This window comes from Bos taurus, chromosome 15, assembly GCF_002263795.3.
Source record: "Bos taurus isolate L1 Dominette 01449 registration number 42190680 breed Hereford chromosome 15, ARS-UCD2.0, whole genome shotgun sequence".
NCBI lineage: Eukaryota > Metazoa > Chordata > Mammalia > Artiodactyla > Bovidae > Bos > Bos taurus.
Genome location: NC_037342.1, coordinates 15,732,730 through 15,749,549, shown reverse-complemented (window position 1 = coordinate 15,749,549; position 16,820 = coordinate 15,732,730). Strand labels below are relative to the sequence as shown.

Here is a 16,820-nt window from a genome sequence, read left to right as displayed (position 1 = left end):
TCTAGGAATAAATCTACCTAAGGAGAAAAAGAACTGTACACAGAAAATTATAAGACACTAATGAAAGAAATCAAAGATGACATAAACAGATGGAGAGATATTCCATGTTCCTGGGTAGGAAGAATCAATATTGTGAAAATGACTATACTATCAAATGCAATCTACAGATTCAATGTGATTCATATCAAATGACCAATGACATTTTTCACAGAACTAGAACAAAACATTTCATAATTCATATGGAAACACAGAAGACCCTGAATAGCCAAAGCAGCCTTGAGAAAAAAGAATGGAGCTGGAAGAATCAACCTTCCTGACTTGAGATTATACTACAAACCTACAGTCATCAAGACAGTATGGTACTGGCACAAAAACAGAAATATAGACCAATGGAACAAGATAGAAAGCCCAGAAATAAACCCATGCATCTATGGGAACCTTATTTTTTGCAAAGGAGGCAACAACATGCAATGGGGCAATGACAGCCTCTTCAATAAATGATGCCGGAAAAACTGGACTGCTAAGTCGCTTCAGTCGTGTCCGACTCTGTGTGACCCCATAGACGGCAGCCCACCAGACTCTGCTGTCCCTGGGATTCTCCAGGCAAGAACACTGGAGTGGGTTGCCATTTCCTTCTCCAACGCATGAAAGTGAAAAGTGAAAGTGAAGTACTCAGTCATGTCCGACTCTTAGCGACCCCATGGACTGCAACCCACCAGGCTCCTCCATCCATGGCATTTTCCAGGCAGGTGTACTGGAGTGGGGTGCCATTGCCTTCTCCAGGAAAAACTGGACTGCTACATGTAAAAGAATGAAATTAGAACACTTCCTAACACCATACACAAAGATAAACTCAAAATGGATTAAAGACCTATATGTAAGAACAGAAACTATAAAACTCTTAGAGGAAAACATATGCAAAACATTCGATGACATAAATCAACATAAGATCCTCTATGTCCCACCTCTTAAAATACTGAGAATAAAAACTAAGTGGGACCTGATTAAACTTAAAAGCCTTTGCACAGCAAAGGAAACTATAAGCAAGGTGAAAAGACAACCCTCAGAATGGGAGAAAATAATAGCAAATGAAACAACTGACAAAGGATTAATTTTCAAAATATACAAGCAGCTCATACAACTCAATGCTAGAAAAAGAAACAACCCAATCAAAAAGTGGAAAAAGACCTAAATAGACATTTCTCCAAAGAAGACATACAGATGGCTAACAAACACATGAAAAGATGCTCAATATTGCTCATTATTAGGAAAAAGGAAATTAAAACTCCAATGAGATATCACCTCACACTGGTCAGAATGGCCATTATAAAAAGTCTACAAACAATAAATGCTGGAGAGGGTGTGAAGAAAAGGGAACACTCTTGCACCATTGGTGGGAATGTAAATTGATAGAGTCACTATAGAAGATGGTATGGAGATTCCTTAAAAAAACTAGGAATAAAACAACCACATGACCCAGCAATCCTACTCCTAGGCATATACTCTGAGTAAACCAAAATTGAAAAAGATACATGTATCCCACTGTTCTTTGCAGGACTATTTACAGTAGCTAGAACATGGAAGCAACCTAGATGTCCATCAACAGATGAATGGATCTTTATCCATTCTTTAAGTTGTGGTACATATACACAGTGGAATGTTACTCAACCATAAAATGGAACACATTTGAGTCAGTTCTAATGAGGTGGATGAACCTAGAACCTATTATACAAAGTGAAGTAGGTTGGAAAGAGAAAGAGAAATATTGTATTCTAATGCATATATACAGAATCTAGAAAAGTGATACAGAATTTATTTACAGGGCAGCAATGGAGAAACAGACATAGAGAATAGACTTATGGACATGGGAGAGGGGAGGAGAGGGTGAGATGAATGGAAAGAGTAACATGTAAACTTACATTAGCATATGTAAAATAGATAGCCAACAGGGAATTTGCTGTATGTCTCAGGAAACTCAAACAGGGGCTCTGTGTCAACCTAGAAGGGTGAGATGGGGAGGGAGCTGGAAGGGAGGTTCAAAAGGGTGGGGATATATGTATACCTATGATTGATTCATGTTGAAGTTTGACAGAAAGCAACACAATTCAATAAAATAGTAAATTAAAAAATAAATAAAATCGCAAAGCATTCTCAACAACCTTCCAAAAAAAGAAAATTCGGGAGGACAAGAATCAGCATCACCTATCATTTTAACGTGTCACTGTGCCCATTTACCAGACCACCTGACCTGCCTCTTGAGAAACCTGTATGCAGGTCAGGAAGCAACAGTTAGAACTGGACATGGAACAACAGACTGGTTCCAAATAGGAAAAGGAGTACATCAAGGCTGTATATTGTCACCCTGCTTATTTAACTTATATGCAGAGTACATCATGAGAAACGCTGTGCTGGAAGAAGCACAAGCTGGAATCACGATTGCTGGGAGAAATATCAATAACCTCAGATATGCAGATGACACCACCCTTATGGCAGAAAGTGAAGAGGAACTAAAAAGCCTCTTGATGAAAGTGAAAGTGGAGAGTTAAAAAGTTGGCTTAAAACTCAACATTCAGAAAATGAAGATCATGGCATCTGGTCCCATCACTTCATGGGAAATAGATGGGGAAGCAGTGGAAACAGTGTCAGACTTTATTTTGGGGGGGGGTGGCTCCAAAATCACTGCAGATGGTGACTGCAGCCATGAAATTAAAAGATGCTTACTCCTTGGAAGAAAAGTGATGACCAACCTAGATAGCATATTGAAAAGCAGAGACATTACTTTGCCAACAAAGGTCCGGCTAGTCAAGGCTATGGTTTTTCCAATGGTCATGTATGGATGTGAGAGTTGGACTGTGAAGAAGGCTGAGCACCGAAGAATTGATGCTTTTGAACTGTCGTGTTGGAGAAGATGCTTGAGAGTCCCTTGGACTGCAAGGAGATCCAACCAGTCCATTCTGAAGGAGATCAGCCCTGGGATTTCTTTGGAAGGAATGATGCTAAAGCTGAAACTCCAGTACTTTGACCACCTCATGAGAAGAGTTGACTCATTGGAAAAGACTCTGATGCTGGGAGGGATTGAGGACAGGAGGAAAAGGGGATGACAGAGGATGAGATGGCTGGATGGCATCACTGACTCGATGGACGTGAGTTTGAGTGAACTCCGGGAGATGGCGATGGACAGGGAGGCCTGGTGTGCTGCTATTCATGGGGTCGCAAAGAGTCGGACACGACTGAGCAACTGAACTGAACTGAACTGAACTGTGCCCATTTCACCAAAACTTTATAGATGGAGGAGAGTCCCTTGATGTAACTGGCAGGGCTCCCAGCCAAGAAGTAAGAAGTACAGGTGAGTCCACTTTTGCTGTCACTCAGGAATGTCTGTCCAGGCACATTTAACTTAACAGCTTCTATGCAGCTTAGCACTTGATTATGTATCTTTGATGTTTTGATTTCTACTTGTTTCATATTTAATTGCTTCAAGTCTTGCCTAGTTTGAAGTCTCCTGGAAGACAGGGACTGCATCATCTAGGAGACAGAAAATAAGATCTGAAAAACCTCTGATAGTCCCAGCTGGGACATCTTTGGGTCCTCTTAATTGCATATTGGCATCATCTTGGAAATTAAAAATAGTAGTAACTCCTGAGTCCAATCCCTAAGAATGTGATTAAATTGGTCCTGGATGTGATATGAACATTATCACTTATCAAAGTTGCCCAGAGAATTAGAATATGCACCCAAGGCTGAGAAGCAAAACTGAAGGATAATAAAAAGCTATGTGGAAAAAAATGATTAAAATGGTATGTCTGTGAAGGGAAAAAAAATGGGGTTTGTTGATTTATTTTATTTTTGCTGATCTGTGTTCTCTATTTCTCCACATTGGTTATATAATTTCAAAAAGTAAGACTAAGGTAAAAATGAAACTGGATTGTGCTGTGCTGTGCTAAGTCACTTCAGTCAAGTCCAGCTCTTCGGCAACCCCGTGGATTGTAGTCCACCAGGTTCCTCTGTCCATGCAGTTTTCCACTGAAGGATACTGGAGTCAGTTGCCGTACCCACCTCCAGGGGATCTTCCTGACACAGGGGTTGAACCTGCGTTTCTTATGTCTCCTGTATTGGTAGGCGGGTTCTTTACCACTAGAGCCACCTGGGAAGAACAAAACCTGAATTAGGTATTTCTAAATGGTCCACTTTTTTCAGAGATAGATTGCTAACAATGATAACTTGTAAGTTGGAATGGGTCCTCATCACACACTACTCTCATTCACTTAGCAAATATTTATTGAGAACATGCTATATTCCAGATGACAGACATTGGTCATATAAATGTGAATTTTGCAAATACAAATCCCTGCTCTCAGGAAGTTTATAATTTAACAGAGAAGATTAACAGTCAAACAAGTAAGTACAAACTTCAGGAAGATGTTCTGGTAGGTACAAACAGCTGAGTATTATATTGTTTTGTAAATAACCATAACAGAAATTGTAAACATCCAGCTTACACCTCCCCTCCTTTGCTTATTGATTATGTCACACTTTTCTGCTGTAACTCAGTATCCATTTCAACATAATCATTGAATCTGAGGTAGTACTTGAAATAAAACATTACTAGTACCCCAGGAAAGAGCTATGAATCATCTTGTTGAAGGTAAACTAGGTGACTCAAAAGTAATGGAATGTTATGGCCATGTAGCTCCTTTTGGATCATACATCTTATAGATAACAAATATAAGCTCTGGACAAAATGTAAAAATGTCTAATTGAAGGTCCTAAGAGGAAAAAAAAAAAAGAAAGAAACCACAGGAGACTGAGCCATTGGAAGAAGAGAATGGCATGGGTTAAGTTCCCTGATTTTCAGCTTTTAGCCTAAGAATAGGGCCCTGTCTGTCATAAACAGGGCAAAAGGGAAGCCCTACACTCTATGGATAAATTCTGCCCAGATCTATGGCTAATTGTGAACCATATACAAAAGAAGAAGACTTTAAAAGTCCCAGCTAAACTAAAAGAACTGAATTAAAATTCTAGCTACTACAGGGGAGATAGAGTTTTGTAGTTTGAGTTCAGCCACTTTAAATATTTGAATAAAGAAAAGTTAGTACTCATCAGAAGAGCAATATAGAATCCAGACTTTCTACAGCATGTCATTCTTAAAGACCAGAATACACTCCAAAACTATTCAACATATAACAAAATAGGAAAACATGACTTATTTTAAGAAGAAAAGACAATCACCAGAGACCAACATCTAAGACAATTTGCATGATGAAAATTAATCAACAAGAATTTTAAAGAAGTTATTGTAAGTATGCTCAAGTATGTAAAGGAAAATGTCTATAATGAAGGAAAATATAGAAAATCTTAGCAGATAAATAGAAATTATTTTTATAAATCAAATGAAAACATAAGAACTGAACAATAAACTTCTGAGATAAAAATTCAGTGTGTGAAATGAAAGAACAAAAAGTTGGTGAGCTAGAAGACAGATGATAAGAAATGATTCAAACTGAGGAACAGAGATGTAGTAAATGTACAGAGACTCATAGATCCTTGCAGCAATATCAAAATGTCTTATATGCATATAATTGAAGTCCCAAAAGGAGAGGAGAGAAAGAACAACACAGAAAAGTATTTGAATAAATAACAGGTGAAAAGTTTATAAATTTGGGAAAAGACAAATATTTATAGACTCTAAAACTTCAAAAAATGCCAAGAAAGATTAATATCAAAAACAAGCAAAACAAAGATAAAAACCTTTATGCATATCATAGTCAAACTGCTAAAAATCAATGACAAAGAGAAAATCAACAAAATGCTGAGAGAAATTGAAGATGTAACTAAATGGAGAAATATACTACATTAATGGATTGAAAGATTCAGTATTGTTAAGACAGCAATTACTAACTTGAACTATGGATTCATTACAATCCTAATCATAATCCTAGTATGCTTTTTAGTCAAAATTGACAAGCTGATTCTAAAATTTCTGTAGAAAAGTAAGGAATTTAGAATGTTAATAGAAGGTTTGAGAAAAAGAAGTCAAAGGTGTAGACTTATTCTACTCGATTCAAGACTTACCCTGAAGCTACAATAATCAAGACAGTGCAGTGCTGGCACAAGGATCAATAGATGAATAAAACAGAATAGAGTCCAGAAGTAGATCCGTATTTAGATATTTATTTTATTTTTGACAATGGTGTTAAAATAACCCTGTTAGAAAAGGAATAAATGGTGTTGAAATGATTATGTATTCATATGGAAACAAATCAGTCTTGCCCTAAATCATACTATTCACAAAAATCAATTTGTGATTGACCATGGATCTGAATATAAAAGCCAGAGCTATAAAACTTCTAGAAGAAACATAGGAGATTATCTTCATGACTTGGGGTGGGGGTGGTGGGGGGAGACAAAAGCAAAAAAAAAAAAATCTGCACTTAATCAAAATCAAGACTTTGTTTATCAGAAGAAACATCATTAATAAAATGTATAGGCAAGCCATAGGGCAGGAGACGATATCAGCAAAACATGTCAGAGAAAGAACTGGTATTCTGAATATACAAAATGCTCCTAAAACTCAATAATAAAATGACAATTTTTAAATGGCCAAAAGATTTGAACAGACACTTCATAAAAGATGGTAAATGAATGGCCAACAGGCACATGAAAAGGTGTTCAACTTTTTAGTCATCAAGGACCTACAAACTGAGCCACAGTGAGGTACCATTCCACATGCACCAACAGGGCTAAAATTTAACTGACAGCACCAAGTGTTGTCAGAAGAATGCAAAGCAACTAGAACTCTTGTACATGGTTTGTAGGCAGGAAAAATGGTCAAGACATTAGGAAAGATCTTCCAGTTTCATATAAATTAAATACACACCTATTTTAAGACCCAAAGAATTGATCCTTTCAAACTGTGGTGTTGGAGAAGACTCTTGAGAGTCCCTTGGACTGCAAGGAAATCAACCCTGAATATTCACTGGAAGGACTTAAGCCGAAGCCAGTACTTTGGCCAAGTGATGTGAAGAGCTGACTCATTGGAAAAGATTGTGATGTTGGAAAAGATTGTGATGTTGGAAAAGATTGAAGGTAGGAGGAGAAGGGGACCACAGAGGATGAGATGATTGGATGGCATCACCAACTAAATGGACATGAGTTTGAAAAAACTCTGGGAGATGGTGAAGAAGAAGGAAGCTTGGTGTACTGCAGTTCATGGGGTTGCAAAGAGCCAGATATGATTGAGCGACTGCACAACAATTTTAAGACCCAGCAATTCTATTCCTAGATATTTACCCAGGGGAATAAGAGGGAGGCCTGGTGTGCTGCAGTCCATGGGGTCACAGAGTCCGACATGACTGAGTGACTGAACTAAATCTAAACAAATGAATGTCCACAAAAAGTTGGTTAAAATATGTTCATGTGAGCTTTATTCATAATAGCCCCAAACTTGAGGACTCAGTGTCCATGAACAGGAAACTTGAAAAAGTTTGGCATATTCATACAGTAAAATCAGATCAGATCAGATCAGTTGCTCAGCCATGTCCGACTCTTTGTGACCCCATGAATCGCAGCACGCCAGGCCTCCCTGTCCATCACCAACTCCCGGAGTTCACTCAGACTCACGTCCATCGAGTCAGTGATGCCATCCAGCCATCTCATCCTCTGTCGTCCCTTTCTCCTCCTGCCCCCAATCCCTCCCCGCATCAGAGTCTTTTCCAATGAGTCAACTCTTCTCATGAGGTGGTCAAAGTACTGGAGTTTCAGCTTTAGCATCATTCCTTCCAAAAAAATCCCAGGGCTGATCTCCTTCAGAATGGACTGGTTGCATCTCCTTGCAGTCCAAGGGACTCTCAAGCATCTTCTCCAACACCACAGTTCAAAAGCATCAATTTTTCAGCACTCAGCCTTCTTCACAGTCCAACTCTCACATCCATACATGACCACTGGAAAAACCATAGCCTTGACTAGACAAACCTTTGTTGGCAAAGTAATGTCTCTGCTTTTCAATATGCTATCTAGGTTGGTCATAACTTTCCTTCCAAGGAGTAAGCGTCTTTTAATTTCATAGCTGCAGTCACCATCTGCAGTGATTTTGGAGCCCCCAAAAATAAAGTCTGACACTGTTTCCACTGTTTCCCCACCTATTTCCCATGAAGTGGTTGGACCGGATGCCATGATCTTCGTTTTCTGAATGTTGAGTTTTAAGCCAACTTTTTCACTCTCCACTTTCACTTTCATCAAGAGGCTTTGGAGTTCCTCTTCACTTTCTGCCATAAGGGTGGTGTCATCTGCATATCTGAGGTTATTGATATTTCTCCCAGCAATCTTGATTCCAGTTTGTGTTTCTTCCAGTCCAGCATTTCTCGTGATGTACTCTGCATATAAGTTAAATAAACAGTGACAATATACAGCCTTGACGAACTCCTTTTCCTATTGGGAAGCAGTCTGTTGTTCCATGTCCAGTTCTAACTGTTGCTTCCTGACCTGCATACAGATTTCTCAAGAGGCAGATCAAGTGGTCTGGTATTCCCATCTCTTTCAGAATTTTCCACAATTTATTCTGATCCACACAGTCAAAGGCTTTGGCATAGTCAATAAAGCAGTATTTCTGCTTTATTTATTTTCTATTTCTATTCTTATTATCTATTTGATGTTTTTTTGGAACTCTCTTGCTTTTTCTGTGATCCAGCGGATGTTGGCAATTTGATATCTGGTTCCTCTGCCTTTTCTAAAACCAGCTTGAACATCAGGAAGTTCACGGTTCACATATTGCTGAAGCCTGGCTTGGAGAATTTTGAGCATTACTTTACTAGCGTGTGAGATGAGTGCAATTGTGCGGTAGTTTGAGCATTCTTTGGCATTGTCTTTCTTTATGCTTGGAATGAAAACTGACCTTTTCCAGTCCTGTGGCCACTGCTGAGTTTCCCAAATTTGCTGGCATATTGAGTGCAGCACTTTCACAGCATCATCTTTCAGGATTTGAAAGAGCTCAACTGGAATTCCATCACCTCCACTAGCTTTGTTTGTAGTGATGCTTTCTAAGGCCCACTTGACTTCGCATTCCAGGATGTCTGGCTCTAGGTCAGTGATCACACCATCGTGATTATCTGGGTCGTGAAGATCTTTTTTGTACAGTTCTTCTGTGTATTCTTGCCATCTCTTCTTAATATCTTCTGTTTCTGTTAGGTCCATACCATTTCTGTCCTTTATCGAGCTCATCTTTGCATGAAATGTTCCTTTGGTATCTCTGATTTTCTTGAAGAGATCCCTAGCCTTTCCCATTCCGTTGTTTTCCTCTATTTCTTTGCATTGATCGCTGAAGAAGACTTTCTTATCTCTTCTTGCTATTCTTTGGAACTCTGCATTCAGATACTTATATCTTTCCTTTTCTCCTTTGCTTTTCACTTCTCTTCTTTTCACAGCTATTTGTAAGGCCTCCCCAGACAGCCATTTTGCTTTTTTGCATTTCTTTTCCATGGGAATGGTCTTGATCCCTGTCTCCTGTACAATGTCACGAACCTCATTCCATAGTTCATCAGGCACTCTATCTATCAGATCTAGGCCCTTAAATCTATTTCTCACTTCCACTGTATAATCATCAGGGATTTGATTTAGGTCATGCCTGAATGGCCTAGTGGTTTTCCCTACTTTCTTCAATTTAAGTCTGAATTTGGCAATAAGGAGTTCATGGTCTGAGCCACAGTCAGCTCCTGGTCTGGTTTTTGCTGACTGTATAGAGCTTCTCCGTCTTTGGCTGCAAAGAATATAATAAATCTGATTTCGGTGTTGACCATCTGGTGATGTCCATGTGTAGAGTCTTGTCTTGTGTTGTTGGAAGAGGGTGTTTTTTATGACCAGTGCATTTTCTTGGCAAAACTCTGTTAGTCTTTGCCCTGCTTCATTCCATATTCCAAGGCCAAATTTGCCTATTACTCCAGGTGTTTCTTAACTTTCTACTTTTGCATTCCAGTCCCCTATAATGAAAAGGACATCTTTTTTGGTGTTAGTTCTAAAAGGTCTTGTAGGTCTTCATAGAACCGTTCAACTTCAGCTTCTTCAGCATTACTGGTTGGGGCATAGACTTGGATTACTCTGATATTGAATGGTTTGCCTTGGAAACGAACAGAGATCATTCTGTCGTTTTTGAGATTGCATCCAAGTACTGCATTTCGGACTCTTTTGTTGACCATGATGGCCACTCCATTTCTTCTGAGGGATTCCTGCCCGCAGTCATAGATATAATGGTCATCTGAGTTAAATTCACCCATTCCAGTCCATTTCAGTTCGCTGATTCCTAGAATGTCGACATTCACTCTTGCCATCTCTTGTTTGACCACTTCCAATTTGCCTTGATTCATGGACCTGACATTCCAGGTTCCTATGCAATATTGCTCTTTACAGCATCGGACCTTGCTTCTATCACCAGTCACATCCACAGCTGGGTATTGTTTTTGCTTTGGCTCCATCCCTTCATTCTTTCTGGAGTTATTTCTCCACTGATCTCCAGTAGCATATTCGGCACCTACTGACCTGGGGAGTTCCTCTTTCATTTTCCTATCATTTTGCCTTTTCATACTGTTCATGGGGTTCTCAAGGCAAGAATACTGAAGTGGTTTGCCATTCCCTTCTCCAGGGGACCACATTCTGTCAGATCTCTCCACCATGACCCGCCCATCTTGGGTTGCCCCACGGGCATGGCTTAATTTCATTGAGTTAGACAAGGCTGTGGTCCTAGTGTGATTAGATTGATTAGTATGGTTTCAGTGTGTTTGCCCTTACCTTGGGCGTGGGGTATCTCTTCACGGCTACTCCAGCAAAGCGCAGCCATTGCTCCTTACCTTGGACGAGGGGTATCTCCTCACCGCTGCCCTTCCTGACCTTCAATGTGGGATAGCTCCTCTAGGCCCTCCTGCGCCCACGCAGCCATGGCTCCTTGGACGTGGGGTTATACAGTAAAATACTATTCATCAAAGAAAAGAAACCAACAACATGGATAGACGAATCTCAAAACATGCTGAGTGAACACAAATTCCACAAAAGAATACAAATTGTAAGCTTTTATTTATATGAAGTACTAGAATAGGTAAAATTGATATCTGGTAGAATATGAGAAGGTTGGATCTCTCTAGGAGTGTTAAGGTAAGAGTTTGCTGGGAAACTTTCTAGGGTGATGGTCCATGTTCTGTTTTTTGATAGGATCTGGGCTGCAAAGGTGTATGCATTTATAGGAACTCATCGAATGATATACTGACAGTTTTTGCATTGCACAGTACAAGATTTTCATCTGAAAAGAGATAAAAGAATTGTAAACAAATTTTGAACTCTGATTAATAACGTTGAAGTATTTGGGGGAATGTATTAATGTCTGGAACTTTCTTCGAAATGTAGTTAACAAAGTTAATTAGCTGCTGAATGTGTAGAGAATTAATATATAATAAAGCAAATACTGTAACATGTCAGTTGAAGAAACTACGTGGTATGTATTTGGGTGTTCACTCTAAAATTCTTTCAACATAGCTGTAAGTTTGAACATTCTATATTAGAATGTTGAGAACAAAAGAAAACTGAGGAGAATTGGCAGATTGCCTGTGAGATGGAGTCCTGGGCCTGAGGAAAGACACCGGAGTCTACTTGATGTAGAGGGAAACAGGGTTACAAAGCAGGCTCCTGGGTCCAGAAATTGGCTTTCTTTGCTCTGTTCTAACTGTGGCAATGAACCTGGGGACTAAGACAAAGCAAAGGACAAAGTGCCTCTTGCATTTCATAAGACCCATTGGTTCACGCGCTCTGCAATTGCCTTGCTTACCAGATAGGGAATTTAAGAATTCTTAATGCATATAAATATCAAATCACAATGATGTACACTATGATGAACACATACAAAACTACTTGCTATTGTATGTCCATTATGCTTTAATTAAAAAAAAAAAAAGATCCTCGACGGATCTGTTCTAAAAATCTGGAACAGAAGGGATTGTCAGACACCATTTACTCTCTGGCTACTGGGCACTTACTATGTACTACTCTCTGTGCAAGGATATGAGGAGTCTGTGATAAACCAAATAAAAGTAGTTTCTGCCCTTTTTTGACTTTATCATTAATGAAACTCTGCTCATCTTCTACTCTGAATGTTTACACCCCAACCAAGAGATTTGCAAGTTTCTTCTATAAGGCCATGTTGACATTGCTTAAATCTCTGAATTCAAAAACTCATTTCTAATGTTGGAACTGAATGTCTTCATTTCAATAGAAAGAACTTTTTTTTTTTCTTGTTTTATCCTCTCTGGAGTGAAACTTGACACAGGAAGATTCCCCAAAGCCTCAAAATAGTTCAGCAAGAAACTGGAAAAAAAAAAAAAAAGAAACTGGACATGTGTGTAGTGACCCAAAGTCACCGTACACTCTCCTAAAGTACAGACGTGAGAGGGAAGGCAGCCAGCTGCTAAGCTCTGCCCTACTTCCAACGGAGGTCACTGGCATTACCATGTCTTATCCTGGCATCACAGCCAGAAGTTCTGCCCAAAGTTTAACCCAAGGACGTGGCATCAGGCAGAGGCACCCAGCTTACTGGGTAGCTTGATGTGGCCTTGAATTCCACGTTCCAAATCCCATTGCTTCAGTCTTACCTTTGACATATAAAAGAGACAACTCCTGACTTAAATAAATGTCTCTTCCCAAAGCTTGGTGGAATGTGGGCTTGTTATAAGCTAATGCATAAATGTTACAGATGATCCCAAATGGATTGAGTGGTACCATATTCAATAAAAAGAAAATGAAAATACGTCACCTTCATTTAAAAGACTGTCACCTTTTTCCCAAGTTTAAACTCAAGTTCATTTCGTCCATACCATTACCATTACAACCATTTCTCTCATGTACACACAGCTATATTTAAAATAGATAACCAACAAAGACCTGTTGTATAGCACACGGAACTCTGCTCAATGGTATGTGGCAGCGTGGATGGGAGGGGAGTTTGAAGGATAATGAATAAATGCATATGTATGGCTGAGTCCCTTCGCTGTTCACCTGAAACTATCACAACATTGTTAATTGGCTATACCCCAACACAAAATAAAATTTTAAAAGAAAGAAAAAGAGAAATCAGAGGTCATGTCTTCTAGACCAAGTGTTACCACCATTTGTATTATTAACAAATTACCTTAGCTGCAGTTTTCCAGTGATAATTCAAGTTCACAACAGTCCTTAAAAAAAAAAAGAAAGACTACCATCTTTCCTTTCTTACAGTGACACATTCCTTTTGTTGAACTAGATACTTTCCCTCCTGAAGTCCAGGCCATCACCTATTTGTCACCTTTGAAGGCTCACAAACCCACTAGATCTGCAAACCTCTTAGCACAGTGATTGTTTCCAGCTTCTTACTGCCCCCCCACACGCATCCTGCTTGAAAGATTTTCATTCTTCTCTCTCCCCTTCTTCCCCAAGAATTGCTACCTCTCAGAAGTTTAAATACCTGTTTTCCTTCCCTAGAGTGTTGGATTCTTGGGAGATAATAATATGACTCGGGGGGAAATAAGTGTGTGGTTTCCCTACCCCTGGTGCCAGTGAAGGCGATTGATGCTTCCGGACTTTCTGAAACTTTCTGAAAATGCCGGGGCAAGTCAGATTCCAGCGATCCACCTTCTGAAGGCTGAGCATGTCTGGGCAGTGGCTGCATAGTTTGGATGGAGTCATCGCTGGTGAGGCCGAGTTGGCTCAGTCAGGCAGCATTCACTGCTCTTCTAAACACCACGGCACCAGGGATGAAGTCACCTTTCTTCTTTTAAAAGCAACAGATCTGCTCTATGAATCCCTGTCACGTCTGCTGGAACTTGGTTTTTTAGGTTTTTTTTTCCCCACAGCCAGGCACCGGGACCTTCTCTCAGGTAAGGAAGCTCCTTTTTAGAGGGTTTCCATGCAAGAAAGCTTGATTTGACGGGGGCCTCTCTGGGTAAAGTTGGAGTTGGGTCAAAGGACATTCTGAATGAGGAGGGCAGTTGGTTCTCAGGCAGCTGGTCCCCACCTGGTGGGCTGGCAGGCCCTGAGCTGGGTGACCACTTAACTCACACTGCAACGGGCATGGGAGTTTAACCCGGGCTTGGTTTCGGGTGTCGTAACACCGGCACAATGAATACACTGAGGAAGCAACTACAAGTAGTCTCCTTGAGCTGGGAGACCCTATGCAATTTGCCTTCCTAACAACTGGCTTTGGATTTGGGGTAGAGGGTTTCGTGATGAAAGTTCATGTGCGGGAAAAGCAGTGCTCCGTGGAGAGTCTTCATCTGCTCATTCACCCGCTTAAATGCTTCACTTCTTCCTCTGTAGCAGGCATAAAGGGCCAGGCTCCCTGTCCTGACATGCAGGGGCCTTGTGTAAACAATGCCAGTGCTCTTTTGTGGGACAGAAGCAAGGAAAAATGTCTTTGAGCCTGTCCATGCGAGTTTTAACCTATGGGGTGTGTGTGTGTGTGTGTGTGTGTGTGTGTGTGTGTGTGTGTATGGCCAACCTGTGGCCCTAGGGGCCGCTGAAACCTCCCTGCCACACTTTCTATAAGTTATGTGAGTCACTGCTGCTGATCGAATCATACTGCTCCTATGAGCTTTGGAATTCTCGATAAAGACATCATGGTGATGACAGAGGCCCCTACTGGGTGATAAATGGCTTTTTTGAGATAGAGTTGAACCACTATAAAGTGAAAACATTGAGAACTGCAGAGTTGCTTTATGATCTGACGCAGAACCCTGCATCACACAGGGTTCAGTGCTTTCATCCACAGCCTCTGAAGGAGACAAAGAATCTCACTGAGATAAGAGAGGCTTGTTTTGTTTTAAATGTAATTGCATTCTGGCTGCCAGTGCCAGCTTACACATTCACCTCAAACCTGGCACATTCAGAATCCATCTTTGCCTGAAAGCTGCCCCCCTCCCCCAGCCCTGTGTCCCCCACCTCTGTGAAAAGCACCCGGCTGTCTGCAACAGATTTCTGGACTTCACCCTGGACCCCTCCTTCACCCTCACATTCCCACGTCTAGCTTGGTGGCATGTCCCGTAGATTCTTCTTCCTTGTTCTTTCTAGATCCATCCTCTCTCCCACTTCCATGGCTACTTTCAGCCCTTATCATCTCCACGAATACGGAAACCTCCCATCCTGGCTTCCTTTCTCCAGCTTCATTCTCCCAGAGCAGCCACAGCGGTGATTCTACGACTGAACAGCACCTGCATGATCCAAACCATCACTAGTCTGTTGATCTGTCTTCCTAATAGTTTTCAAAACTTTTCACACCTTCTCATCCCTCCACTCGTACTTTCGTCCATCCCATCAATGCTTTTTGCCTGAATTATTGTAAGAGCTGCTTAGCTGACCTCTTGGACTCACTCCCTTCCTAGTGTAAGACACTTAAAGCTTCTTACTATCCCAAGCTGATTTTTTTCCTTTTTAAACATTAGAGGTTTTTTTAATTAATACTTTATTTTCGCTTTTGGTTGCACCGGATCTTTGTTGCTGCCCAAGGGCATTCTCTGGTTGCGGTGAGCGGGGACTACTCTTCGTTGCAGCATCCAGGCTTCTCATTGTGGTGGTTTCTCTTGTTGCAGAGCACAGGCTCTAGGTGTTCAGGCCTCAGTCATTGCAGCATGCAGGCTCAGTAGTTGTGGTGTGTGGTTCTATGGCGCGCAGGCTTCAGTATTTGTGGCATACAGGCTCAGTATTTGTAGCACACGGACTCTTGCTCTGCAGGATGTGGAATCTTTCTGGATCAGGGATCAAACCCACGTCCCCTGCACTGGCAGGCAGATTCTTATCCATTGTGCCACCAGGGAAATCCTCTCCCAAGCTTTTTAAGGATGTTTCTTATAAAAGCAGAACTTGAAACAGCTATTAGTCTATCTGGGGTTTAAAAACATTAGCATTTCTATGACTTTTTGTGACTACTTCAAGGTGGGGGGCAAAGAGAAGTAGCGGGAGATGGAAGTGTATATTTCAATGGGAAAGAACACATAAAGCTCTGGCCCTGGACCCATGCAGGTCTAGGTCGGAATCCTAGCTCCCTACTTCCTAGTGTGGATTTGACCAAATTGGTTAAATTTTCTTGAGACTCATTTTCCTCAATTATGAAATGGAAATAATAATGCCTACTTCACTGGGATGAATATGAGTTAAATGAGAACATTTATGAAACACAGCCATTGAGAGCTTTTAGTTCCTTTCCTTCTTTCCTTCTCTTTTAAGGCTTATAACCTCTAATTATCATATAAGTATCCACGTGTATGTGTATGTATGATTATCTAGTTTTGGTAAGGTGGGGAGAAGGAATGGCAAAGAAATACATGTGAACACTCTCAAGGAATCTGCAATTTACTTAGAGAGGTAGAGCAAACGTACCTAGCATGAAAACATCAATAAAACAAGCAATCTGCCATTGTCATGTGTACAGTCCCAGTTGAGCACGTAAGTGGGACGGGCTTGAGTAAACAGGTCTGTGAATACTGGCAGACAGTGTAAATAGATTTATATCAAGCAGTGTTAGATTTAGGCTCTTTGGGGACTTAAAGGTCACTGGCCTCTCTGATGTTGATGTAAAACTTTCCAGAAGGCTTTACACATTCAGGGTGATTTAAGGAGATACAGATTAGAGTTTAAGTGACTTTGCTCATTCATTCATTCATCAAACACTTGTTGAATGCCTATTCTGTGCTGGCTCCTCTATTATACAATTTCTTTGCTACTCTTCCATGGGACATGGGTAATTCTCCTCTTCTTGAATCAGGCATAGCCTTAAGGACTTGATGATCAATAGGATAAAAAGAAAGTGAACTATGGGAGCA

At 40.6% G+C, this 16,820-nt stretch overlaps 1 protein-coding gene across 1 annotated transcript in view; it reads left to right on the top strand.

Annotated features, from left to right (window-relative positions):
• The first annotated feature begins 13,715 nt into the window (after nt 1–13,715).
• Nucleotides 13,716–16,820, top strand: part of AMOTL1 (angiomotin like 1) — a 192,630-nt gene continuing 189,525 nt past the window's right edge. Inside the window, exon 1 of the mRNA XM_059875070.1 lies at nt 13,716–13,883. The gene's annotated coding sequence lies outside the window, so the exon portion shown is untranslated. The remainder of the gene's footprint in view (nt 13,884–16,820) is intronic.